Source organism: Phyllobates terribilis, unplaced genomic scaffold (assembly GCF_046119375.1).
Source record: "Phyllobates terribilis strain yellow unplaced genomic scaffold, ASM4611937v1 Scaffold_2__4_contigs__length_985480577, whole genome shotgun sequence".
NCBI classification, from domain to species: domain Eukaryota; kingdom Metazoa; phylum Chordata; class Amphibia; order Anura; family Dendrobatidae; genus Phyllobates; species Phyllobates terribilis.
In genome coordinates, this window is record NW_027362762.1 from 182,623,503 (window position 1) to 182,649,866 (window position 26,364).

The 26,364-nt window shown below is 44.3% G+C and overlaps 1 protein-coding gene across 1 annotated transcript in view; it reads left to right on the forward strand.

Moving 5' to 3' along the window:
- STAT6 (signal transducer and activator of transcription 6) overlaps window positions 1-26,364 on the forward strand; it is a 202,675-nt gene that overhangs the window by 14,470 nt on the left and 161,841 nt on the right. The window lies entirely within an intron of this gene.

Here is a 26,364-nt window from a genome sequence, read left to right on the forward strand (position 1 = left end):
AGAGTACAAGTCCTCTTTTTCTCTGAAGAGGCAATTTGCATATTAAATTTCCCAGAGGAACATTGCATGGCGAATAAGCCTCCTTACCTTGACGTGCCAGCGTTGGTGTGTCACTCTCCTTAAGGAGAAACGCTACCCCTTAGACCTCAGTCCAGAGCCTCTCACCTAGCCAAATCAGACCTCATACTTTGCACTGACGAGGGCCAACAGCCCGAAACACCGTGTCTGCAAATTGAGATTCTGATTTGGCTTTTATCTTAACTCATATTGCACGACTCGTTAAAGGGTTGATTGTGACTTGTAGGATTGCTGCTTCCAATAGGTGGCGCTATAGAGTACAAGTCCTCTTTTTCTCTGAAGAGGCAATTTGCGTGTCATCTGCAAATATTGAAATACTATGCCCCTTACAAGGTCATTAATAAATCTGTTAAAAAGAAGCGGGCCCAATACTGACCCCTGTGATACCCCACTGTTAACTGTGACCCAGTCTGAGTGCATTCCATTAATAACCACCCTTTGTTTCCTATCACTGAGCCAGTTCTTAACCCACTTACATATATTTTCCCCTATCCCCATTGTTCTCATTTTATGCATCAACCTTTTGTGTGAACCGTATCAAAAGCTTTTGAAAAGTCCATATACACAACATCCACTGCATTTCCTTGGTCCAGTCCAGAACTTACATCTTCATAAAAGCTAATCAGATTAGTTTGACAGGAACGGTCCCTCGTAAACCCTCGTAAAGACGTTTGTCATGAGCGGAATGAATAATTCAGGGACTGCAGTAGACATTAAAAGTGGCATTTTGAATAGAATTAAAGGGAATTTGTCAGCAGTTTTTTGCTATGTAATCTGAGGACAGTATGAGTTGGGGGTTAGAACACTGAATTTAGCAATATGTCACTTATCAGGCTGTGTGCTGTTGTTTACTTATAATGAAGGTTTTATCACTAGGCCATTATCATTGCTGGGACTAGCTGCCTCCTGCCAAGTCATCCGACTCCGCCCCTCCTCTGATAAGTAGCTCACTGCCAATATACAATGTACACAGAAAGCTGTGGTGGGGTGGGGGCAGCTTTCTGAGCTGTTCTACATGCTATATCTAAAAACTCTGTGTCCTAACTGCTGCACCCAGTAACCTAAGTGATCTATCACTGGAATCTGGGTCTCTTTGCCTACATTATGCTGCTTTCAGATGAGGTAGCAAAAACCTGCTGACACAATCCCTTTAATAGAAATTGCTTCTTATATAAGTTGTGATGAGCAATTTAAATTGTTATTGTTTCATTTCTTTATCGCAAACGGTGGAAAGTTTGCACATTTTACTTATAAACCTACTTTGCAAAAGGCTTGGATGATTTTGATTGCAACTTTACCTGTCATATACTAGTACCATACAGTGCACAAAAAAATACAGTACCTATATATTGGTGATATTGTTGCCTGAAAGTTCCAACATAATTCAATCTGGAGGACAAATAATAATGGCACTCAAAATCCATGTAAGTCTATGTGCCCATGATGCAGAAATGCTCCGGATTTTTTCCTGAGCGTTTCTGCATCTCCCTGGCAGAAAAAAACGCATGCGGATTGTACATGCGGATTGTACATGCGGATTGTACATGCGTTTTCCTGCCAGGGACAAGTGGATGTGAAGCGTTATTCACATGCATTTCCGCATGCGGGTTGTCAAGCGCTTTCCAAGCGATTTTAGCATTACCTGGAAAGTGCTTGACAAATTGGTCTCACTATATAAATCCATGCAAACGGCATGGATTTATATAGTGTGACTGTAAGAGAATGGTAAAAAATAAATATTATGCTTACCTTCTGATGGCTCCCGGTGTCTTTGTCTTGGCTTGCTGGCAGCTCCTGGTAGACTAAAGGACCTGCCGACGTCACCGCAGGTCCTCTTAGTCTACTGCGAGCTGCCGGCAAGCAGAGACAAGCGCACCGCGGGCCATCAGAAGGTAAGCATAATATTTATTTTTTATTTTATTCTTTTTTTTACACGGGTCTGGAGGAGAGTCTCCTCTTCTTTAAACCCGGGTACCATCCGCACATTCAAACGCATGGATTCCGCATCTACAGATGCAGTGATGCGGATGTCATGAGGTCCAATGCAAGTCAATCGCGGCGAAAACGCCACGATTCCGCAAAATAATTGGTTGTGCTGCGGATTTTTCCGCAATGATGATCCACAGCGGAAATTTCCGCAGCATGTGCACAGCACATGTGGATTATCATTGGGGAACATGGCAGACCTTCTACAAAGCATTTTTTAAGCGTTTTTGCAGCGGAATTGCCACTGCGGAAACGCTTAAAAAACGAATAGTGGGCACACAGCCTAATAGTGCCATTCAGTGTGTAATGGTACAATCGTGCTGGACAGAAGAGTCAAAGGATCACAGATAGTTCACATATCACAGTGCAAATAAATTATTCACACCTTACCAATATTAAGAAATTCCACTGAATCATTGTTTTGTTCTCTAATTCTTGCTTCACAGCGACATCACATACAGTGTTATGCAATAGTGACAGCTGCTCAGTTACCGTGCTCCATGGTATTACACACTACAGCCAGTGTCGGGCCCACCAGTAACCAACTCCAGGGCCCCAATTTTCAGCTACATGCAAATGTGACATTATCCTCAATCACAAATTTATGTAACAATGAACTGGGCAGACTGTTAAATGAATAAGATGTTGACTTTGTCTGTACATAGTGATTCAAGTATATAGTGCCAAGTACTGCTCATATAAGAGGGTGGTGGCCCACCGGAGGATTCTCCTGTTCTCCCGTGGGCCAGTCCAAGCCTGGCAGCCACTACCATCGGGCTGAAATCCCAAACTACACTGTGGCTGTAGGTTTATAGTCATCAGAATGAGGTTGCACTGGAATGCAAACACCCACTTACTAGAATGGCGTTCTTTTTTTGAACGGCACAGACAACTTCTTTAGCCCCTTAACACTATTTGATGTCCAGCATTTCTCCATAATAAGCACATGTCAATGGGTTAATGTGGCAATTGTAGGTCTGACAGGTGCTTCTGTGTCTGCCATATATTGATTTAGCAGAGTTTAATAGACTTTCTTTCAGCATAACACTGGCAGGATTATGTAATGTGTTTTTTAACTTTGCGATCAAAGGATTCCATGTGCAAACTCCATTGGGAGGTCTAATAAATATTGTAAAGAGAAAAATGCTTTTAAGTGTTTAAAAAAAATGTGACAATCAAAACAAAAAATTACAGCAAAGTATTTTCTGTGAAAGTGTTAAAAAATATATACAAATTTGATATTGCCATTATCATATTGATGTAATTAAAATGACTAATGACGTGTTTAAAATAATCCATCTCCCAAAAAGCGCCATCTCTTAATGAATGAGGCGCATGTGAAAAGTTGCTTCCATCTCCATGCACCTTGCCACAAATCTTACTCCAGTTAGGGACTGGAGAAGGATTTTTGGCGTAAGGTAACCCATAGCTTGTCATCAATTAGACAAGCTGTGGGGTCATGCCTCTCTTCTACCCCAGCTCCACCCATTTTGGCAGAGCTGGGTGAAACTGGCGTGAAAACGGTAAAAGTTACAAAACTTGGGGGATTTATGCCAAAGCGATTTATGACAGAATTCAAAATTTATGCAAAAATTATAAGTTTCTTACCTTTGCCGTGGTTTTTAACATGACGCAAACAGTATTTAGATACTCAGACTATAACCAAGGATAGTCGTATGCTTAAACTGTAAAGCACTTCCCCCAAAGTGTATGCTGCAATAGGAAGATTCTCCTTCTGCGAAACTAAGGAGGCTAAATAATAGAAAACTTTACGATTATCCCTTCTCTACTAGAAGTTGTACTACACATTTTGGCCTAATGCATTCTCCTATGAAACTCAGATTTGCCCATCTTACTGCCAGGTGTCTTATCACCCCAACATTAGCAGTGTTTGACAATACAATGATGGGGTGCTTCACTCAACTCCAGCCAATTCTATAATTGTGGTTATAATATCGAGATATCAGACTTATTTAGGCCTGCCAAAAAAGTGGGCATTTGGCCTGGTCACCTTACTCTATTCCAGTGTCCCTGTGTTTGGTAAGGTTGCATTGGTACTATGCTATGATGTAACTTTTCGCTGTTATTATAGATGCTATAGATTAATATTATCTATTATTACCTTTAATGGGAACTGGTTAGTAACTTTATATTTTTCCTAACTTATAAATGTATTAGTAACATTTAGGGCAGATGTAGACTAGCAAATTTTGGGTCCGACAAAACATTAGATTGCACTCAGACCAATGTTATGCTATGGGGCCTTGCACATGTCTGAATATTTTCATTGGACTGAGTCTGTCTAAGGAAAAAAATCGCTGCATGCCCGAGTTTGATCCGATGTTCAGATCATCCTCGAGCATGCAAGTCAATGCGTCTGTGGAAACCATCGGACTGCACTCTGATGACATCTGAGTGTGGTCTGATTTCCACAGACTGACCGAATGGAGAAATTTATTTTCTCCATCTTCTTCTCTTCCGAGGAGAGAATCGGATCACACTATGATCACACTCTGATCAATCTCTTATCAGAGTCTGATCAGAGTGTGATTAGCATAATTGACGCGATTCTCTCTCTCATATGAAAGATAATACGATCATCTGCCCCTGCCCTTTAGGTTAGTTATAAAATGATGCTTGTTACAAATCATAATAATGGCTGGAAAATAAATCAGTTTTACTCCTCAACTTTTAGCTTTGTAAATTGAAGGGGCTTAATGTGAACAAAGTAATTGCATTGCTGGGCAGGATATTGTTTATGGAAAAGCACAAAGGGTAATTCCATCTATAAGAATTTTTTTTTTAAATTTCTATGTAAATGAAGATCCAGGGGCGCTGAGGGTGGGGCTGTTCATAACTAATGCACTGACCCTCTTCATTGTTCTTTGCTTAACACCACCCCCATGTGCTTGATTGCCTTTTCTACCCTGCAACTCTGTCTGCCGCACTACAGAAGAGACGTCAGTCGAGCATGTAGGGGCAGAGTTACAGTAGGTGGGGAATAGTATAGATTGTGGCTACATTTGCATAAAGATTGAAGGTTCATCAGCGATGAAGACTCTAATTTCAGCCAGGTGTGAACTAGTCATATACTATCCCAGCCAGTAATGTAGAAGAGGAACAAAACTGATAAGAGGCATGGAGCTGACGCGCCCCCTGGGCCATATTCTTTAGGGGAATATCCGGAGCCGGATCAGATGGGAGTTGTAGTCTTCCGAGTGGCTGTGACCCGGTCCGTGCCCAGGGTGTCAAACTCAGTTGTATGTGGCAGTCCTACAGATGTTATAAGTTCTTTATTGTCGACTACGCCACCCGTTGTGTTGCGGTCACTATGGCCGCCGCTGCAGCAGGGTCCGCTGAGGCTGATGGTGTAGGTGCAGCTTGTGATGGTATAACCCCCAACGGGTGGGGTATCGCCTCAGGGGGTCAGGTGCAGAGGATGGGGGTTGTGGTGGTGCAGCATAGGTGTTAAAGGAAGACAGAGTCGGGTTGTGCAGTTTAGGGTATTTACTCACTGCTGATGTTCCGGTCACTCCAGCTTCAAGTGACCTCCCGAGCCGTGCTGCGTCCACCAGGTCCTGGATCCAGCCAACCCCCAAGCGAGTCCGGAGCGTGACCCTGAGCTCTCCTTCTGTCCTTCCTCTGGCCGTCCCCACTATTGATCCACCCAGGTCCAGCTCCCTCGGGCCTTCTGTTGGGTGACCCTTGGCCTTGGGTTCCCTGACCCTCCACGTGGTATGCCTTCGTGGTGGATGTGGTGGGTGGCCGTGGCAGACGCTGCCCACGGCCTCCGGTCTCTGGCTGGGGTGTGTTTTTGCCCCCACCAGCTTGGGTTCCGGTACCCTGATGCCGGCTCTTCACCCGTTGTTTGAATTTGGGGTCTTAGAGTCCTCTCTTCTGCTTCCCCCTCTGGGTCTTTCCTTCTTTCTCCTCTCTCTCTCTGGATCTGCTCTGCTCCTCTTCCTGTGACTCCTCTGCAAAGGCTGACAGACTGACCCTGTTCTCTGATGGTGCCCACCTTATATACACCCTCTATGTGTGAGCTCAGGTGACCAGCACCCAATGAGCTCCTATCTTTACCCAGGCTGCTCCCCCTATCTGCCCCTACACTACTGGGATGTACCACCCCCCTCCCACTCCAGCCAGGAACAGACTCGGTCGTACCTGCACATTTCTAAGTGGGAGTACCGTCGGCCTGTTCCTCGGAAATGGGATGTGTGTAGTGCATGCAGCCTACCGAGCTCAGTTCCACACTCCATCCTTACCCGGGAGTGGAATATCACACCTCTGGGTTGAGGTGCAATACCCCTGTAGCAGCCGAATCCTCAGGGTGCTACATTCCCCCCTGGTAAATCACAGCACGTCCTCGGGCTGTAAGATAAAAACAACAAAAACATACAAATTTTTGCATAAACATAAACATAATAAAACATCATATAAAACTTTTCATAAAAAACATTCTCGTCGCCTCTGGCTCCTCCTCCGGTCACTGTGCAACGTGTGACCGGGTAAAGTGCGACAGTCTCTAGAAAAATGGTCTTCCTATAAAACCGGTAGGGGGCGCTTTAGGACGCGCAACTATTTACAGGGATATGGCCGCTCTCAGTCCTCGGCCAAGTATTGGGGAGGAATGACCGCTCTCAGTCCTCGGTCAGTGGGATTTAGGGGTTAAACGGGTAACAGTTCAATTTGCTGGTCCCAACGGGGACTATATTAGCAGCAGTAACAGTTTCAGTTTCAGTTTATGGTGCCCCGACGGGCAACTATATACAGCTCCTGCTTCGCTGTACTTAACGACGGCGTCCTCCTGCTCTTTCTTTATTGTTACCTTTGGCTCTAGTTTCAGACCCGTCCGGGTCCGTATGCTGGGCAAACAGATCTTCTCCCAGATGCGGCACTTTAGGTCTTATGGGCGCGGTGGTGTTAGCGCCCGGGTTGCCCGGGCCTTGCGGCCAGGCCTGGGGTATCTGGAAGGTGAAGGGCACCGTAAGGACGGCGGCGCCCTGGGCTACTTGGCCCTGCGACCAGGCCGGGGGCTCCGCGGAGGTAGGGGGCGCTGTTGGTATTGCGGCACCCGGGGGTACTAGGCCTTGCGACCAGGCTGGTGGTACTTCCTGCTTGGTCACGCTCGGGGTCGAGGCGTGTGACGTCACAGGGGTCGCGGCTCCCGTTTGAGGCCTAGTCTGCGGCGGTGACGTTGCAGCGACGGGCACGGCAGGATAGACTTCGGGCTCTGCGACGGGGAGCTGGGGCAGGTACGCGGTTTCCCGGTTTGGGGTATAGACGTCCCCTTTACCTGCCTCCACTCGTTCGGCTCCCTTCTCGGCGCCGTCTCCGGCCTTCAGTCCTCCCGCGCCATCCTCAGAGGCGGTCTGTTTCCTCGTCTTGGGTGGCGTGCTCCGCTGACAGGTCTCGGTCTGCTGGGCCATCTCACGGCTCCACTCCGCCAACGTCTCTCGCTGCACCCGGGCCATCCTCCTTGCGAGGCCCTCCAGAGCGGTCTGTGCACACTCCCGGTCTCGGGGGAGCTGTGCTAGGACCTCCACTAGTCCTAGTGGGGTCGTTGTTTCCAGCAGGCTCCTGACCAGCGGGTCGGTGCTGCTCTGCTCTCCTACAGTTGCTTCCAGCAGGCTCCTGGCCAGCGGGCCGGTGCTGCTCTGCTCTCCCTCCTCTGTTTCTAGCAGGCTCCTGGCCAACGGGCCGGTGCTGCTCTGCTTTCTCGCCATCTCCGGGTAAGCTCCTCCGATATTCTTCTCCCGGCTTCTTGCCTCCGGGTGCGCTCGCTCTAGACTGCTCCAGGCGGCACCCATCTTTTCTCTCTCCTTTCGTCTCCTCCCACCTCGAGGGCGGTCCCGGGGCCACTTGGTGACTGTCAGCTCCAGGGGCTGTTCTTTCACGCTGACAGACACCTCTAGCATCACAGTCTCTGTTGGTGGGGGCGGTTTCCACTTTTGGCGCCATTTTCGGTCCTGGCCCACGATGGGAGGTGGCCTCTCGCCACCCTCTGGCACGCCCATAATGGCGTCCGCTCTTCCAAGGCGGGAAACCTTTGGAAATGGCGGGAATCGCTTCCCAGTGGCGGGAAACTCTGCAGATGGCAGGAAAAAGCTGTTAATGGCGGACAACCGGCGGGAATCGACCTGTGATGGAGTCCGATGGCGGGGACCCTCCGGAACCGGCAGGAGACTTCTTTCTGAGGTAAACTTGCACTTTTCTTCAGGCACGCAGTACCCGGGTGTTGCGGGCACGTAATCCTGCCGACTACGCCAAAGTTGACGCGCCCCCTGGGCCATATTCTTTAGGGGAATATCCGGAGCCGGATCAGATGGGAGTTGTAGTCTTCCGAGTGGCTGTGACCCGGTCCGTGCCCAGGGTGTCAAACTCAGTTGTATGTGGCAGTCCTACAGATGTTATAAGTTCTTTATTGTCGACTACGCCACCCGTTGTGTTGCGGTCACTATGGCCGCCGCTGCAGCAGGGTCCGCTGAGGCTGATGGTGTAGGTGCAGCTTGTGATGGTATAACCCCCAACGGGTGGGGTATCGCCTCAGGGGGTCAGGTGCAGAGGATGGGGGTTGTGGTGGTGCAGCATAGGTGTTAAAGGAAGACAGAGTCGGGTTGTGCAGTTTAGGGTATTTACTCACTGCTGATGTTCCGGTCACTCCAGCTTCAAGTGACCTCCCGAGCCGTGCTGCGTCCACCAGGTCCTGGATCCAGCCAACCCCCAAGCGAGTCCGGAGCGTGACCCTGAGCTCTCCTTCTGTCCTTCCTCTGGCCGTCCCCACTATTGATCCACCCAGGTCCAGCTCCCTCGGGCCTTCTGTTGGGTGACCCTTGGCCTTGGGTTCCCTGACCCTCCACGTGGTATGCCTTCGTGGTGGATGTGGTGGGTGGCCGTGGCAGACGCTGCCCACGGCCTCCGGTCTCTGGCTGGGGTGTGTTTTTGCCCCCACCAGCTTGGGTTCCGGTACCCTGATGCCGGCTCTTCACCCGTTGTTTGAATTTGGGGTCTTAGAGTCCTCTCTTCTGCTTCCCCCTCTGGGTCTTTCCTTCTTTCTCCTCTCTCTCTCTGGATCTGCTCTGCTCCTCTTCCTGTGACTCCTCTGCAAAGGCTGACAGACTGACCCTGTTCTCTGATGGTGCCCACCTTATATACACCCTCTATGTGTGAGCTCAGGTGACCAGCACCCAATGAGCTCCTATCTTTACCCAGGCTGCTCCCCCTATCTGCCCCTACACTACTGGGATGTACCACCCCCCTCCCACTCCAGCCAGGAACAGACTCGGTCGTACCTGCACATTTCTAAGTGGGAGTACCGTCGGCCTGTTCCTCGGAAATGGGATGTGTGTAGTGCATGCAGCCTACCGAGCTCAGTTCCACACTCCATCCTTACCCGGGAGTGGAATATCACACCTCTGGGTTGAGGTGCAATACCCCTGTAGCAGCCGAATCCTCAGGGTGCTACAGAGCCATTTTGAGAAGAAATTTGGTAACTTGAGAGATTTTGTCTGAATTTTTCAAACCATTTTTTTCTTTCACTCCAACTGTTGGTTGGTGACATTGTGGCAATCCATTCTCTGATGAATACCACCAGTAACCACTAGGCCCCATTAACTTGAACAGGATGTATCAGTTTCTGTTGTGCATCCGTTGTTTTGATAGGAATAACTATAGAACGAATAATTAGACAATGAAGGAACTGATTAAATTCCAGTTTTGCTGCCTTGGTAAAGAGAATGCCACTTAGTGCGTTGGTGGATAGAACATGGAAGATAAGCAGTAACATACTAGTGAAGTCACTTGACCTCTTGTTCTGAATATTGACAAATTTCAGATCCCTCCAGGACTCTAGAAGAAAACAGCAGCTGTAAATAGTATAGAAGAAATGAACCCTCACAATCTCACTTTCTCTTTCTATGTCATAACTGATTTGTGACTTTAGCTAAATGAGCGAGGCACTAAATCCTCAAGAGCATTTTAACAGAGACAAAAGTATTGATTAAGGTATAATGAGGGATATTAGGGCAGCACGGTGGCTCAGTGGTTAGCACTGCAGCCTTGCAGCAATGGGGCTCTTGGGTCAAATCCCACCAAGGACAACATCTGCAAGGAGTTTGTATGTGCTCCCCGTGTTTGTGTGGGTTTCCTCCAAGTTCTATGGTTTCCTCCCACACTCCAAAGACATACTGATACAGAATGTAGATTGTGAGCCCCAATGGGGACAGTGCCGATAATGTCTGTAAATTATCTGAACTGTAAAGCAATGCGGAATATAATGGTGCTATATAACTAAAAAGATTATTATTATTCCCATCTCATAGAATGATGGTATATATCACATCAGTTTATGATCACTGGGTTACAAGCACTTGGAATGAATGAATGGGCTACAATACTAATTTAAAGCGGCATGCCCATCACTATTTTTGCAGATTGGCCACAGACTGGGCAGAGAACTGCAGCTCCATTCACTTGAATCTATTTGCCCTAACTTCTACGGCGTTATGGTTTTTACAACTTTGTTAAAAGGGGTTGTCCGGTCTTAAACTACAAGTCTGCAGGTACTCTATGTGACTGCAGACTTGTGAATCCTCACATTGTGTGCACTGCGTCCTGTGAGGATTCCACGGTGACGGAGTCAGGAGTGGCGATCTTGTGACTGCAGGCATGTGGTATCCATACTTCTGGCCACATTCTGATGGGCACAGCCTCTCTCAATGCAAGTGTAGTCTAGTGGTAATGTGGCCGGAAGTATGCATATCGCCAAAACCGGATAACCCTCATATTGCGCAGTTCGCGGGATGTAAGGGTTCACAAGTCTGCAGTCACATAGAGTGACTGCAGACCTATAATTTAAGACTGGACAACCCCTTTAATTATTTGTTCCATTTCTATATATTTGTTTTTTTAACCTCTTAAAATCACAGATTACTTGTTTTCCTTTGGACAATTGAAATATATGTTATAAACACCAACGATGGACATGTCATAGGTTAAATGTTGTGTTCTGCTGTGTGTATCATAAAAGGTCAATATATTGTTACAGTTTCTCTTTTTTTCACTTCTGTAAAAATAATACTAATTTTGGACAAGAAAAGGAGAACATAAAGGAAAAAAAAGTTTTTCTGTAATAGCATGGGACTCTAGGCCCCTAACATACACTTTAGACGAAAGTCGTACGAAACCTCTAATATTTGTGGGGGACTCCTGACTCTCCCCAGACATCATCCAACAGCCAATCCTCTTGTTCTTCCTGGAGATAAGCTGCTGCCAGAGGAATCTTCCAGCGACTCTCTCATAGAGAACACGGAGAACTCAGCGTTCCCGAGGATGGGGAATACTGGGCAGATATTGGCCAAATGATTGTTTGGCTGATGGTTATTTAATGTCTAATGAGAACTCAAAACCCCTGATAGATAATAATTACACCACAGCTGTCAGCTAGCTATAAAACAAAGATCTCTTCAAAAGGTCAATTTAATCCATTTTCTTTTCTGTTTATGGCATTGTCGTGTGAATTATAGTTTATAAACTCTGCAAGGTTTTTAGGCAGATTTTATTAGATACTGTGCAATGATATCTGCTGGATAAATGGACTGAATTGCGCAGCAGAATTTTGAATAGTTTATTTTTACATGAGCCGGTGTCATTGAAGGACTGCCAAATGGCAAACATATTTGCCGGTTGGTAGTTGTTTAATAGTCTGTTTAGCCGGGCTGACCATGCTTCAGATGGGCACAGAATGATTAGTAATTGATCGTTCTGTGCACCTAGGCAGTCATATCGGCAGCACGGGTTCTCAGTTACAATGAACGATCTGCACCTGAGAACAGTGATTTTTTAATGAAGCCAAAAGATAATTTCACCAGATGAATGTGCGTTTACTTGTTTGTTGGGTAATCGGCAGCCTGTTTACATGGCCCACTTATAACTATTGGAAAACGAGCGTTCTCGATAATCGTACAGTGTAAATGCACTTTTAGCGTAGTAGCGTTGGTAATGCACGGTCCCATGGGGTGGCGCATATCATAATATCAGAATGTGTACCAAGCTTTTGCCAGCACTAGAGGCACCATTTAAAAGGGAAAAGGAGACCGGACCAGAATGGTGGTCTATAAAGTTGGGGGTTAATGGTAGGGCACTGAAGCAACAAGGACAGGGGAGGGGTAGGTATGATTTTTTTTTTAAACCCTTCTTGCTGGCCGTCATTTTGCTGGATTCACACTAATTAAATAAAAAAAATTGGGTTCATTAGAATCCATGAATGTTGTACAGAGTGCAAAATGTTACAGCGGGCCTCAGCATAGGTGTAACATGTAAAGTTGTCATATTGGACTAGTAAACGAAGGGTGCAAAAACAGAAATGCACAGATAAATGTCTACATTTAAAAAAAAATTATATTTTCTGAAAAAAATTCAACCAGTTCCCAAAAATGACAAAAGAAATCCTATGTAGGTACACAATAAAAAAGCCAGCACACTGTGTAAAGATTTACGTACTTATATTAGTACCATTAATTTCCACAGCACTTTACAGACATCATTATCACTGTCCCCATTGGGGCTCGCAATCTAATTGCTCTATCAGTATGTCTTTTGGAGTGTGGAAGGAAACACAGGGAGAACATACAGACTCTTTGTTGATGTTGTCCTTGGTGGTATTTGATCCCAGGACCTGAACACTGCAGGGATAAATTGCTAAACACTGAGTCACTCTGCTGCCAAAAGATGTTAAAGTTATTTGCAACACGCACACTTTGTGAGGGAAGATGGTGGTAGTTAAATGCCTGGATTTTAGGGAATTTTCTTTCATATTGTTAAAAAACAACTATTTCCACCTTGACAAAAATGATTGCACAAGAAATTAAAAAACTCAGTACCGTATTTTTCGGACAATAAGACTAACTTTTTCCCTCCAAAAAATTGGAAATTGGAGGGGAAAGTGTGGGGGGGTGCGTCTTATAGTCCAAATGTGGTGTGTGTATTTATATATATATATATATATATATATATATGCACACCACATATATATATATATATATATATATATATACACACCACATATATATGCACACTGTGGCTGGGGAGTGGGGCACAGGAGGCAGGAGCGCCCCATGAGTGGCCGGGCGATCGCGTGTGCTTGGTATTAAAGAGCATGAATATTCACCTCTCTCCACTCCCATGGGCATGGAGAGGGGTGAATATTCATACTCTTTAACAGCGGGCACACGTGATCACCCAGCCGCAGCAGGAGTCGCGCTGCGGCTACACTGTGTGCCCGCTGTTAAGGAGAATGAAGTCACTGCTCCCCACGCACACAGTCCCACCGTGGGGAGCAGTGACTATTCTGGGAGCTCATCTCACCTTGTGAGGGCGCATGGCAGTGACGTCATGCGCGGCTCACATGGTGAGATCAGTGCTGGCAGCAGAGCATTACGCAGCGCTGGAGCACAGGGAAGGAAGGTAAGTAGAAGTGTTGATTTTTTTTGTGTGCAGCCTGATGGGGATTAGGGAGGCCATGCATACCAGGATGGGGGTGTCATGCATACCAGGAAGAGGGATCAGGGGGGGTTATGCATACCAGAAAGAGGAATGAGGGTTGCCATGCATACCAGGATGAGGGGTGCCATGCATACCAGGATGGGGATCAAGGGTGCCATGCATACCAGGATGGACGGGTGCCATGTATACTAGGATGAGGGGTGCTATGCATACCAAGATGAGGGGTGCCATGCATTCCAGGTTGGAAATCAGGGGTGCCATGCATACCGGGATGGAGGGGTGCCATGCATACCAGGATGGAAGGGTGCCAATCATACCAGGATGAGGGGTGTCATGCATACCAGGATGGGGATGGGGGCCACGTATAATAGGAAGAGGGGGGCCATATATACCAGGATGGGGGATATTAACAGAATTGGGGGACATTACACCTATAACAGTGTCAGCAGCAGACCCACAGTGCATCATGAGCACATTTTTTGCTTATATTTTTTTTAATTTTCCTCCTCTAAAACCTAGTTGCGTCTTATGGTCCGGTGCATCTTATAGTCCGAAAAATATGGTAGTTGCTTGGGACAAGCAAGCACACAATTTCTGATTGACACTGATTTGAGTTTTATTTTTGCAATAACTATTGTACTGGCTTGCTTCTGCTTTCTACTGCAATAAAAATAAAGAAAGAAGTGTAATTGTAATTCAAATGCAGTGTAGACAGATCACAGCTACATATCTCTGATCAATTGCACTGAGTATGACCCTGCTTCTCTCACTGTAAAGGTAGGTTCACACAAGCATGAAAAAATGCACAGCACTAGGACTAATGTTATTCAATACAGCTGTTCAAATTAGTGTTTTTTTCACATCCATATAGCATTTGTGTTTTTACAGATACTTTGCAATTCTTTAACATAGGAAACTGTAAATGGACTTGTAAATTATTAATAACTGCTCCTGTAAAAAAATGGATCACATATGGATTGCACACGAATGACTAGTGAGAAAAAAATTGTCTCAGTTTTCTCGATGGAAACGCTCTAGTGAACCCAGCCCCACAATTGTACCTGAACAGCACACGTCCATATAATACGCTCTTCTGAACGAGCCTTAATTCGCAGAATACCACACTCATCATCTTCACTGCTGCAGTTGTACAACACGTTACTGTCTAGAGTATTTGCCCAATCTTTTAGGGCTTTTTCCCATCTCTATTGCTGAAATGTGTGTTCTGACTTCCTGTCACTATCCTAAAATCACCTAAATGACTGCTGCATGTCCTGATTAGGCTTTTATAGAGGCTCTGATTACCTGATTATACTGTTATGTGATAACTGCAAGGCAATATTGGGAAGTCTGTGCCATTATGCCTGAGGTCATGCGAGCCTTCTGTGATTGATGCAACCCTTTGCAATGTGTAAAAAGGGGGCAGGCATTTTTTTGCCAATTCAAGCAAATCGAATCACAAATTGTGAAAATTGTTGTGAATGTCATAAAATGCGACTAGAATTCGATTTGCATCGAATTGATTCAATCATCTCTAGTTATTAGTATTATTGCAAGAAACAGACAGCCACACAATGTAAGTGCATAAGTTGTAGTCGTCACAAGAATAGGCCATGTTCCAGAATAAATATACATCATGCAAGGCTTAGCCTGGTCTGGGAAGGCTTTTCACGTATTCTTTTATTACGAGAATGTTGCAATAGGAATTAAAAAAATCAGACCAGGCTTGTTCTCATTTTTTGTGTTCGTATGACTCAAACTTGTCCTAAAAAAAGAGAATAAGGCACGAGAAATTACACGTTATGTTGCAGTCAAAATCAGTATCAGATGTTTAAAAGCTAGAATCAGTCACTGGTTAAAGTGTGTTTCCACTTTCAGGTTTTTAGATGAAGTGTTTGAAGACAAAACCAGGAATGCATCACAAATTATAGACACCTATAAAGCGAAGAATGAAACTTCTTCTGAATTAACTCTTTAAACTGAATTTCAAAACTGCATAAAAAAACAAAAAGTATAAATACACCTCTAGACTATGTACACACAATGGTTTTTTTCAGGTGGATCCACTACAAAACCCACCTGAAAAAATGCTCAGAAAACACTCAAAAGAATGAACATATGCATTTCTATGTAAAGAGAATAACTTGCAAGTTGCTAAAATACTTGATCAGGAGTGTTCTGCTCCCAGTGTTTTCTCTTCAGAAATAGCTAGTGGTTTCTTCATTATTGAATGGAGAAAAAAAAACGACTGGAAAATGGCAGTACAAAAGATTATACGGAAAGTCTGGAAAAATAAAGAAAAAAACTACAAACAATGAAAAACGTTGAGCACGCACTCGTGAAACTACCAAAAAGACGCTTCAGGACAAAAAACACTGACATGTTCTCAACCGTTGAAGTATACCCTTTTATACTTGGGGTATGTGTACAACATCTCTTTTTGCAGGCAAACACACAAATACTTCAGGAAATGCTGGTGGTTTTTTTCTGAAACGACTTTTTTAGCGGGTTTTTTTGGGTCATTTACTGAGGGCCTTTTCAACATTTTTGACTTTCTGCAGTTTTTTAGTGCATTATTCCAGCATTTTTTGGGATCGTCTTTTGGTCTGGCGTTTTCCTAACAATTTTTTTTAACTCTATTTAACAATGAAGAAACCGCTAGTAGTTTTTCTAGCAAATCTCTGGCACACCTTCCCATTGACTTGTAAACCATAGAGCTTTTTCAGAGCAGAAGACGCCAGAAGAATGGTCAACTCACTTCTTTTAATAGCTTGGCTTATTTGGAAATGCAAATCCATTAAAAGACTCTCAAAAGCCTGTCGTTTTTACATAGAAATTGTTATGTTCATTCATGTGAGCGTTTTCTGCGGGCTTTTTCAGGCTGGTTTTGGAGCAGGCCCACCTAAAAAAAAGTGTGTGTGTGACCAAACTATTATTGGACAATATCTTAGTATTATTGTAATTAATATTTTTACTTCCTATGGTTGTACTAAGAAGAAGAATTGCATCTAATGCTACACTAGATCGATAGATAGATAGAAGATAGATTGATAACTTTATATTTGTATCTAGTGCACATTTTAGCCACCAAAGTGTAAAAGGCTCAGAGTATGTTTACTTATGTGAGTAATTCTCACACTAAACCTGCAAGTCGAGATTCTTTCTGAAGGGTGTTGAATGACCACTTTGATTACTAAAAATGTGGAAATATATTTCACACTCATGAATCATTCTCGACCGATGTTATGTGATCTACAGTGCTTAATGGTGTACCTTGGCGCAGGGCGGTAGCCGTGGGCAAGATACTCATCCTTTGGGATTGGGTGTGTGGACTTGAGCTTTGAGGGCGCTACGCCTGTGCAGGCTATATATAAGCGATGATGCTGGTTTGCCAGGACCAGATGCTTTGCAGTTCAATAAGGGTGACCATCATTTAAAAATAACCTTTTTACTGAACTTGAACTTGGTAGGGAATATATACAGAAGATACTCAGAGCATTTTCCACACAGTTTCAATTCCTTCTTCTTTACTCTCTTTACTTGTCCTCTGTATTCACTGTTTCTCACTACGTCACAACAACCCAAGAGTCCTTTACTCAACCTGCGGTTCCATGTCGTCTTTACCCTTAGGGGAACTATAGTGGCAGTATAGCTGGAACGTATCTTCTCTAACGCTGACAGTCTGGAACTCTCGTCTGGGGCACTCTACTTGTGTCTTATACTCTTTCCTTTCTATGCCAGTTATAAACTCCTCTTCCAGGACCAATTTCTGATCATTCACTCTGTCACTTCTCCTCTTTACTGCTCTGGATCTCGTTATCTCCTTCCTTCGGTCTCCTCTTACTTTAGGGACACCCAAAAATGCGGCACTGCTCACATTGGACCTTAGGTCCTTTCTCTATGCAGTTTAGGTCCTATCTGACTCACTACCAGGAAACTTTCACTTTCCCTTCAACTTTTTCCCTTCCTACTCTAGGCTAGTCCCAAACATTAGCTCTTGCTATCCCTACTGTCAGACAATTTACATTTTCAAGATTACTAACATCTTTAACACATATCAGAATTTGCATTATACATCACTGTTCACATTACAATAATACTCGTTTCTTCAAGGGGTAACGTGGGCAATATGTCCATCTCTTTACAAGTGATACAGTGATGATAGCAGGCAGGGCTGGCTCGAGGTTTTTGTGAGCCCTGGGTGAAAGAGTCTCTGTGGGCTCCTTTAACACATACCATGCTTCATGATGCACAGATACAGCAGAGAAACTGCTGTTCCCCCCACATAATGCCCCATGCTGGCTGTTCCCACCACATAATGCCCCATGCAGGCTGTTCCCCCCACATAATGCCCCATGCAGGATGTCACCCCCCCTTATAATGACCCATGCAGGATGTCACTCCCCCCATTATAATGCCCCATGCAGGCTGTTCCCCCCACATAATGACCCATGCAGGATGTCCCCCCCTTATAATGCCCCATGTAGGATGTCACCCCCCTTATAATGCCCCATGCAGAATGTCACCTCTCCTCCCTTATAATGCCCCATGCAGGATGTCACCCCCCCCATGTAATGCCCCATGCAGGATGTCACCTCTTCCCCCATATAATGCCCCATGCAGGATGTCACCTCTCCCCCCATATAATGCAGGATGTCACCTCTCCCCCCCATATAATGCCCCATGCAGGATATCATCCTTCCCCCCATATAACGCCCCATGCAGGATGTCACCCCCTTATAATACCCCATGCAGGATGTCTCCTCTCCCTCCATATAATGCCCCCCACAGCATGTCACCAGTCCCCCCATATAATGCCCCATGCCTCCATATATTAAAAAAAAAAATAATCAAATACTCACCTCACTTCTCACATGCTGCCGCTGTTACAGCTCAGGAGAGAGCGCAGTGTAAAGACGTCACAACACCCTCTGACCTGAGACGTCACAGTGCAGCAGCCACGGAAGACACTGGACCTACTGCGGAAGCATGGGGAGAGGTAAGTATTGTGCTGGCTGCCAGGGTCCTGAGCGAGCTGGGGGGGCGCTGGCACCGCTCACGGGTCCCATAGCGCGACGGGGTGCCAAACAGTGAGTGGGCCCCCTGCATGCTCAGGGCCCCGGCACTTGTCCAGGTGCGCTTGGTGCTGACGCCGGCCCTGATTGCAGGGTAACGGCAATGACATTTCAACTATCGTCTGCACCGAGAATGGGGTGGCTCATATCAATGATAAAAACAAGATTCCTTTTTCCTGCTGTTTGTCACAAAATTACTGCTAACTGCCAAGGACCGTTTTCCCGTTTGTTGCTAATATCACCTGCCCAGAATACATTCTCTTTCCTAACATACCATAGCAGCCTCAATGGCTGGCATACGGTATGTAGGTCCTTCCATGGTGAAATGTATATGTGCTGTAGCCCCTATGCTAATAAGTAACACTGGAGGTAGCAAACAGACCCCAATAAATATGTGTATGAGCGCCCACTTATAATTGGACATAAATTGGTCAAGTAATAATTAATAATCTCTCATGTAAGAAAGTAGAAATCTATATGCTCAGTGCAGTTTTCTTCATACCCACTTGTGTGGTAATGTAGTGTATGTGCCATAAAATAGTCTTCGTTTTTTAACTATAATATTTTTAATGCCTAGGCCCAGGTGTTGGATCTACTTGAAAGAGACGACAGTTCTGACCTGGAAGTGTCCTTTGATTTGCTGCTACTTCTATTCCCACACTCCCCTCAGCAGGCCACACACTGTGCTGTAGTCACGCAGGCAGGGGGACACAAATTGCAGGAAAGAGAATATTATTCTAGGCACTCAGGAATGGAGTCTGTGACCAAACTAAACAAAATAGTGCAAGTCAGAATTTCACTGAAAGGACATGTAGGCTATATAAAGACAGAGCTTTCTTGATCATTTTAAAAACGGTCCGTTTTCTAGTGGAAATTGCCTTGGGAAACCCTCCTTCTTTGAACTAAACATATGAAGAGTAAAGTTGTTAAACAACAGAAATTAATATGAAGAGTAGTGTTGAGCGAGTATGTTTTGTTGACCCTTTTGCCGAGTATGCTCGGGCGAGCACAGAGTATTTACAGCTGCTCGGTGATATGGTTGAATCACTCCCGTGTGCATGATTTGCAACTGTTTGACAGCTTTAATACATGTGAGGAATGTCTGCTTCTTACACATACAGGTTGGGGACTCCTACCTTAGGACAACCAAAAATCCATTGATAAGAAATTTAAATGACTCATCTTTAGACTGTGGCCCCACTATCAGTATTTTGGTCAGTATTCGGCCAGTATTTTTCCTCATGGGTGGTAGCCAAAACCAGGTGTCGAACAATCAGGGAAAAGGTATAATAGAAACAAGTGCACCAATGCTGCATTTATCACCCTCTCCTGGTTTTGGCTCACACATGGATAAATAAATTATAAAAGTTCTACAATTTATTTGAGTGTTAATCATGGACAGCACACTATAATTCCAAAAGTTAATAGTTTTATTTGATAAGGAAAAACTTCTTCAGTTGTAGACTTTTTTTTAACAAATATCAAGGTTGGCCCACAACTTTGTCCAAGCTTGGTTGTTGGCCAAAATCTCACGATACATGAACCCATCCATCCTCCCTTCAATACGGTACAGTTGTCCTGTCTCGTTTGAAGAAAAACACCCCCAAAGTATGATGTTTCCCCCTCCATGCTTCACAGTTGGCACAGTGTTTTTGGGGTTGTACTCATCGTTCTTCTTCTTTCTCCAAACACAACTAGTAGAGTTGATACCAAAAAGTTCTATTTTGGTCTCATCTTGCCACATGACCTTCTCCCATATTTCCTCTGGATCATCCAGATGGTCATTGGTGAACTTCAAACGAGCCTGGACATGTGCTGGCGTGAGCAGAGCGACCTTGTAGGGTGTTATTAACAGTAATGTTTTTAGACTAGTCCCAGCTCACTTCAGGTTATTGACCATGACCTCCCATGTAGTTCTGGACTGATTCTTGACCTTTCTCAGAATCATCCTTAGCCCTGAGGCGATATCTTGCATGGATCCCCAGACAGAGGAAGATTGACAGTCATCTTGTGCTTTTTCCATTTTCTAATAATTGTGTCAACAGTTGTTGCCTTCTCACCAAGCTGCTTGCCTATTGTTCTGTCGCCCATTCCAGCCTTGTGCAGGTTTACAATTTTGTCCCTGTTATCCTGAGACAGCTCTTTGGTCTTGGCCATGGTGGAGAGGTTGGAGTGTGATTGATTGAGTGTGTGGACAGGTGTCTTTTATACAGATAACAAGGTCAAACAGGTGAAATTAATACAGGTAATGAATGCTGAGTAGAAGGGCTTCTTAAAGAAAAACTATCAGGTCTGTGAGAGACAGAATTCTTGATGGTTGGTAGGTGATCAAATGCTTATTTCATACAATAAAATGCAATTTAATTACGTAAAAATTATGCAATGTGATTTTCTGTTTTTTTATTTTAAGATTCTGTCTCTCACAGTTGAAGTGTACCTACAATAAAAATGACAGACCTCTCCATTCTTTGTAGGTGGGAAAACTTGCAAAATCGTCAGTATACCAAATATTATTTTCCACACTGCATATATATTGTATATTTATATAAACAGTACAGACCAAAAGTTTGGACACACCTTCTCATTTAAAGATTTTTCTGTATTTTCATGACTATGAAAATTGTACATTCACATTGAAGCATCAAAACTATGAATTAACACATGTGGAATTATATACTTAACAAAATATTTAGATTTGAGAGTCCTCAGTGGTTGATACCTTTTAATGGCTAACTGAAAAGATGGTAACAAATTGCAAGCTTTCGAGACTACTCAGGTCTCTTCATCAGGCTCCTCATGTGAGCCAGTTTCTTTGTAGCGCTTGATGGTTTTTGCAACTTCACTTGGGGACTCTTTCAAAGTTTTCCCAATTTTTCGGACTGACTGACCTTCATTTCTTAAAGTAATGATGGCCACTCGTTTTTCTTTACTTAGCTGCTTTTTTCTTGCCATAATACAAATTCTAACAGTCTATTCAGTAGGACTATCAGCTGTGTATCCACCTGACTTCTGCACAACACAACTGATGGTCCCAACCCAATTTATAAGGCAAGAAATCCCACTTATTAAACCTGACAGGGCACACCTGTGAAGTGAAAACCATTTCCGGTGACTACCTCTTGAAGCTCATCAAGAGAATGCCAAGAGTGTGCAAAGTAGTCATCAAAGCAAAAGGTGGCTACTTTGAAGAACCTAGAATATAAGACACATTTTCAGTTGTTTCACACTTTTTTGTTAAGTATATAATTCCACATGTGTTAATTCATAGTTTTGATGCCTTCAGTGTGAATGTACAATTTTCATAGTCAAGAAAATACAGAAAAATCTTTAAATGAGAAGGTGTGTCCAAACTTTTGGTCAGTACTGTACATATATATACATATATATATGTCTTACATCCTGGTATATATATTCCCTATCCTGGTATATATATCTTTTATCCTGGTATATACAGTATGTCCCTTATACAATGCCCCATCCTGGTATATATATCCCCCATCCTAATATGTATGTCCCACATGATACAGTATGTTCCCCATACTGGTGTATATTTGTCCCCCATTCTACTGCTACTTTTTAATGCATAGGAAAAAAAAAATGATTCTGCTCACCTTACCTCCGCTCCCCCACCACACGGCATCCTCTTCTGAAGTCGGCTGCTGACTTCAGCATGCAAGTGCCGGGAGCGCATGATGTCACTGCCATGTGCCTCCAGCTACGTGCATGACGACGTCAGCTGCTTGCCTCTGATTGGCTGGCAGCATGTATTGCATTGCACAGACACGGTGGGTTTGTGTGCCGCTACACACTTCAGCTGAGGGTGCGTAAGAGGAAGATTTGCGCTGGCGTCGGCCAGGACCCCTCATCCGCATGGGCCCGGTCGTGACCTCTGTGACCACGATCGTTACACCGCTAGGCAGGGAACATGCATTAGTGATACCACTTCAGCAGAAAAAAAACAAAAGACCAGAGTGGTGCTTGAGTATACAAGTCACACTAAAATAATATGGTCAGTAAAGGAAAGAAAACAGAGTTATAAACATTGCACAACAAGATACCAAAATAAAAACTTAACAATAATAAACCTTTTATTCTGCTAAATATAGTGAGTGACTTACTCGTATACCTCATGTAAGGTGCCCTGTTGTATAAACATGTCATTAAAGCATTTGCCTGCTATGGGGCTGGCGCTGTAACAATGCAGAAGTATGCCAGTCCTTTCTTCTCTGGACTGTCTCAGGAGAAGGGGGTGTGCAGGGATACAGGACCGGAGGGAGAAAGCTAATTATGGATCTTATCTTTTGCATAGCTCTCAAAAACTGCAAGTCGGGCCTCTTACCCAGAAGCTTGAGTGCAGATGTAGCATTACATCAATAACACTAAGTTATGTTCTTGAGCCTTCGGATTAAATGCGGCTGTGTATAAATGTTTCTATACCTATCTGTGTGTATTTGCATTTGTTTTTCTGTGTCCCCGGATAACCCCTTTAACCGTGTTCAAAACATGAAAACAGATCAGCAAGATCAATCTACATCAGTAGAAGGATTCCTCTGTGGTGCAACATTAAACTCCCATCAGGTTTGTAAAATATTTAGATTTCAGAGTCCTCAATCGTTAATACTTTTTAATGGCTAACTGAAAAGATGGTAACAAATTGCAAGCTTTCAAGACTATTCAGGTCTCTTCATCAGACATAGAATAACATAAAATCTGAAGTCACACATTTATACACAACAAGAAATAATGCAGTAGATGAGACAAGTGACGTGAAGAAGAACTATCATTATGGGAGAGGGATAAACAATTGTGGCCGTAAATATTAGAACAGTTCATAGATAAGGAGTGTGAAAGTTTTATTGTCATGTGATTGAGGTCTGGTCCATGGTTGTAATGTCTCTCTGAGATTTGAAGGTATTAAAAGGTAACTTTGAATCTCAGAGAGACAGGAGAGTCTGGGAATACAAACTAATGTCAACCTTTGACACACTCAGTGCAGGAATGAATGTGTCGTATAGATTTATGTCTTTCTATGTCAACTAAGGAATGTGCGTCTCAGACCTTGTGGAGGCATCACAACCATGGACTAGACCTCAATCACAGGACAATAAAACTTTCACTGTCTCGTCTATTGAATTATTTCTGTGTCTTGTTGTGTATAAATATGTGATTGTTCAGATTTTGTGTTATACTATGCCTCATGAAGAGACCTGAGTAGTCTCGAAAGCTTGCAATTTGATACCATCTTTTCAGTTAGCCATTAAAAGGTGTTAACCACTGAGGACACTCCAATTTAAATATTTTTCTATCTACTGACTAACACGGTACAAAGATATATACACTGCTCAAAAAAATAAAGGGAACACTTAACAGAATATAACTCCAAGTAAATCAAACGTCTGTAAAATCAAACTGTCCATTTAGGAAGCAACACTGATTGACAATCAATTTCACATGCTGTTGTGCAAATGGAACAGACAATAGATGGAAATTATTGGCAATTATCAAGATACCCTCAATAAAGGAGTGGTTCTGCAGGTGGGGACCATAGACCACATCTGAGTACCAATGCTTTCTGGCTGATGTTTTGGTCACTTTTGAATGTTGGTTGTGCTTTCACACTCGTGGTAGCATGAGACGGACTCCACAACCCACAGAAGTTGCTCAGGTAGTGCAGCTCATCCAGGATGGCACATCAATGCGAGCTGTGGCAAGAGGGTTTGCTGTGTCTGTCAGCGTAATGTCCAGAAGCTGGAGGCGCAACCAGGAGACAGCCCAGTACACCAGGAGACGTGGAGGGGGCTGTAGGAGGGCAACAACCCAGCAGCAGGACTGCTACCTCCGCCTTTGTGCAAGGAGAAACAGGAGGAGCACTGCCAGAGCCCTGCAAAATGACCTCTAGCAGGCCACAAATGTGCATGTGCCTGCACAAACGGTTAGAAACCAACTCCATGTGGGTGGTATGAGGGCCCGACATTCACAGATGGGGATTGTGATCACAGTCCAACACTGTGCAGGACGCTTGGCATTTGCCACAGAACACCAGGATTGGCAAAGTCGTCACTGGCACCCTGTGCTTTTCACAGATAAAAGCAGGTTCACACTGAGCACATGTGACAGACGTGACAGAGTCTGGAGACGCTGTGGAGAGTGATCTGCTGCCTGCAACATCCTTCAGCATGACTGGTTTGGCAGTGGGTCAGTAATGGTGTGGGGTGGCATTTCTTTGGAGGGCCGCACAGCCCTCCATGTGCTCGCCAGAGGTAGCCTGACTGACATAAGGTACCGAGATGAGATCCTCAGACCCCTTGTGAGACCATATGCTGCTGTGGTTGGCCCTGGGTTCCTCCTAATGCAGGACAATGCCAGACCTCATGTGGCTGGAGTGTGTCAGCAGTTCCTGCAAGATGAAGGCATTGAAGCTATGGACTGGCCCGCCCGTTCCCCAGACCTGAATCCGATTGAGCACATCTGTGACATCATGTCTCGCTCCATCCACCAACGTCACGTTGCACCACAGACTGTCCAGGAGTCGGCGGATGCTTTAGTCCAGATCTGGGAGGAGTTCCCACAGGAGACCATCCGTAACCTTATCAGGAGCATGCCCAGGCGTTGTAGGGAGGTCATACAGGCACATGGAGGCCACACACAATACTGAGCCTCATTTTGACTTGTTTTAAGGACATTACATCAAAGTTGGATCAGCCTGTAGTGTGTTTTTCCACTTTAATTTTGGGGTGTGACTCCAAATCCAGGCCTCCATTGGTTAATAAATTTGATTTCCATTGATGATTTTTGTGCGATTTTGTTGTCAGCACAATCAACTTCGCACAGAACAAAGTATTCAATGAGAATATTTCATTCATTCAGATCTAGGATGTGTTATTTGAGTGTTCCCTTTATTTTTTTGAGCAGTGTATTTTTCCTGTATCATTTTGGTAATCAGTCATCTTGCATTATGTGTATAGTCAGAAATATAGTGGAAACATTAGTACTGAGCTATGGTATAAGAATTGTGAGTTTAGCGCCTTATGTTGTTTCTGACACCGCCATATTATAGACATAACTAGCTCTGTAATTCAGCATACAATCATTGTGTTATATTTCTAGATTACATGAAAAATTTCAGCCATTGAAATATTGAATCTTTTTTTTTAATTTGACAAAAATTCACAGTTATGAAATATGTCAGAAAAATATTAAGAAAATATTAACAATTTCTCCCTCCCAGACCCCTCTTCACCCCCCCTCCCCTATAGTATTTGGCAGAGGAGAGGAGCTGACATTCCACGCAGCTGTCCCCATGCAAATTAAGCCCACACAGTAGAAGTAGCTGTAAGCAAATGCTAGCACAAATGGTGCTACAAACCCAATTAGGATGCGAGTGTGTTTTCCAGTGACACAGGCTTGCGACAATTTACAGCTAGATGAGGAAAATGTAATCTCAGGCCTCAAAAGGAATTCAACAGAGATCTTTAGCCGGGCCGGCGCCGACACGGAATATGGAATATTTAAAGTTATATACCTCCGATAATAACGGGACCCATATTTTTAGCATCAGGGTCAACTAAGGAACAATATTGATTTTTTTTCCGTAGCTGTGAGCCCCTCCGGGGAACTGTGGTGCAAAATTACCAGAATAACGGATCGCAGCTACGCCATGTGTGGTCTCTAAAGAAAGGTAAATTCATAATGGAAAATATGGTATCGCAATAAGTTATCGCAG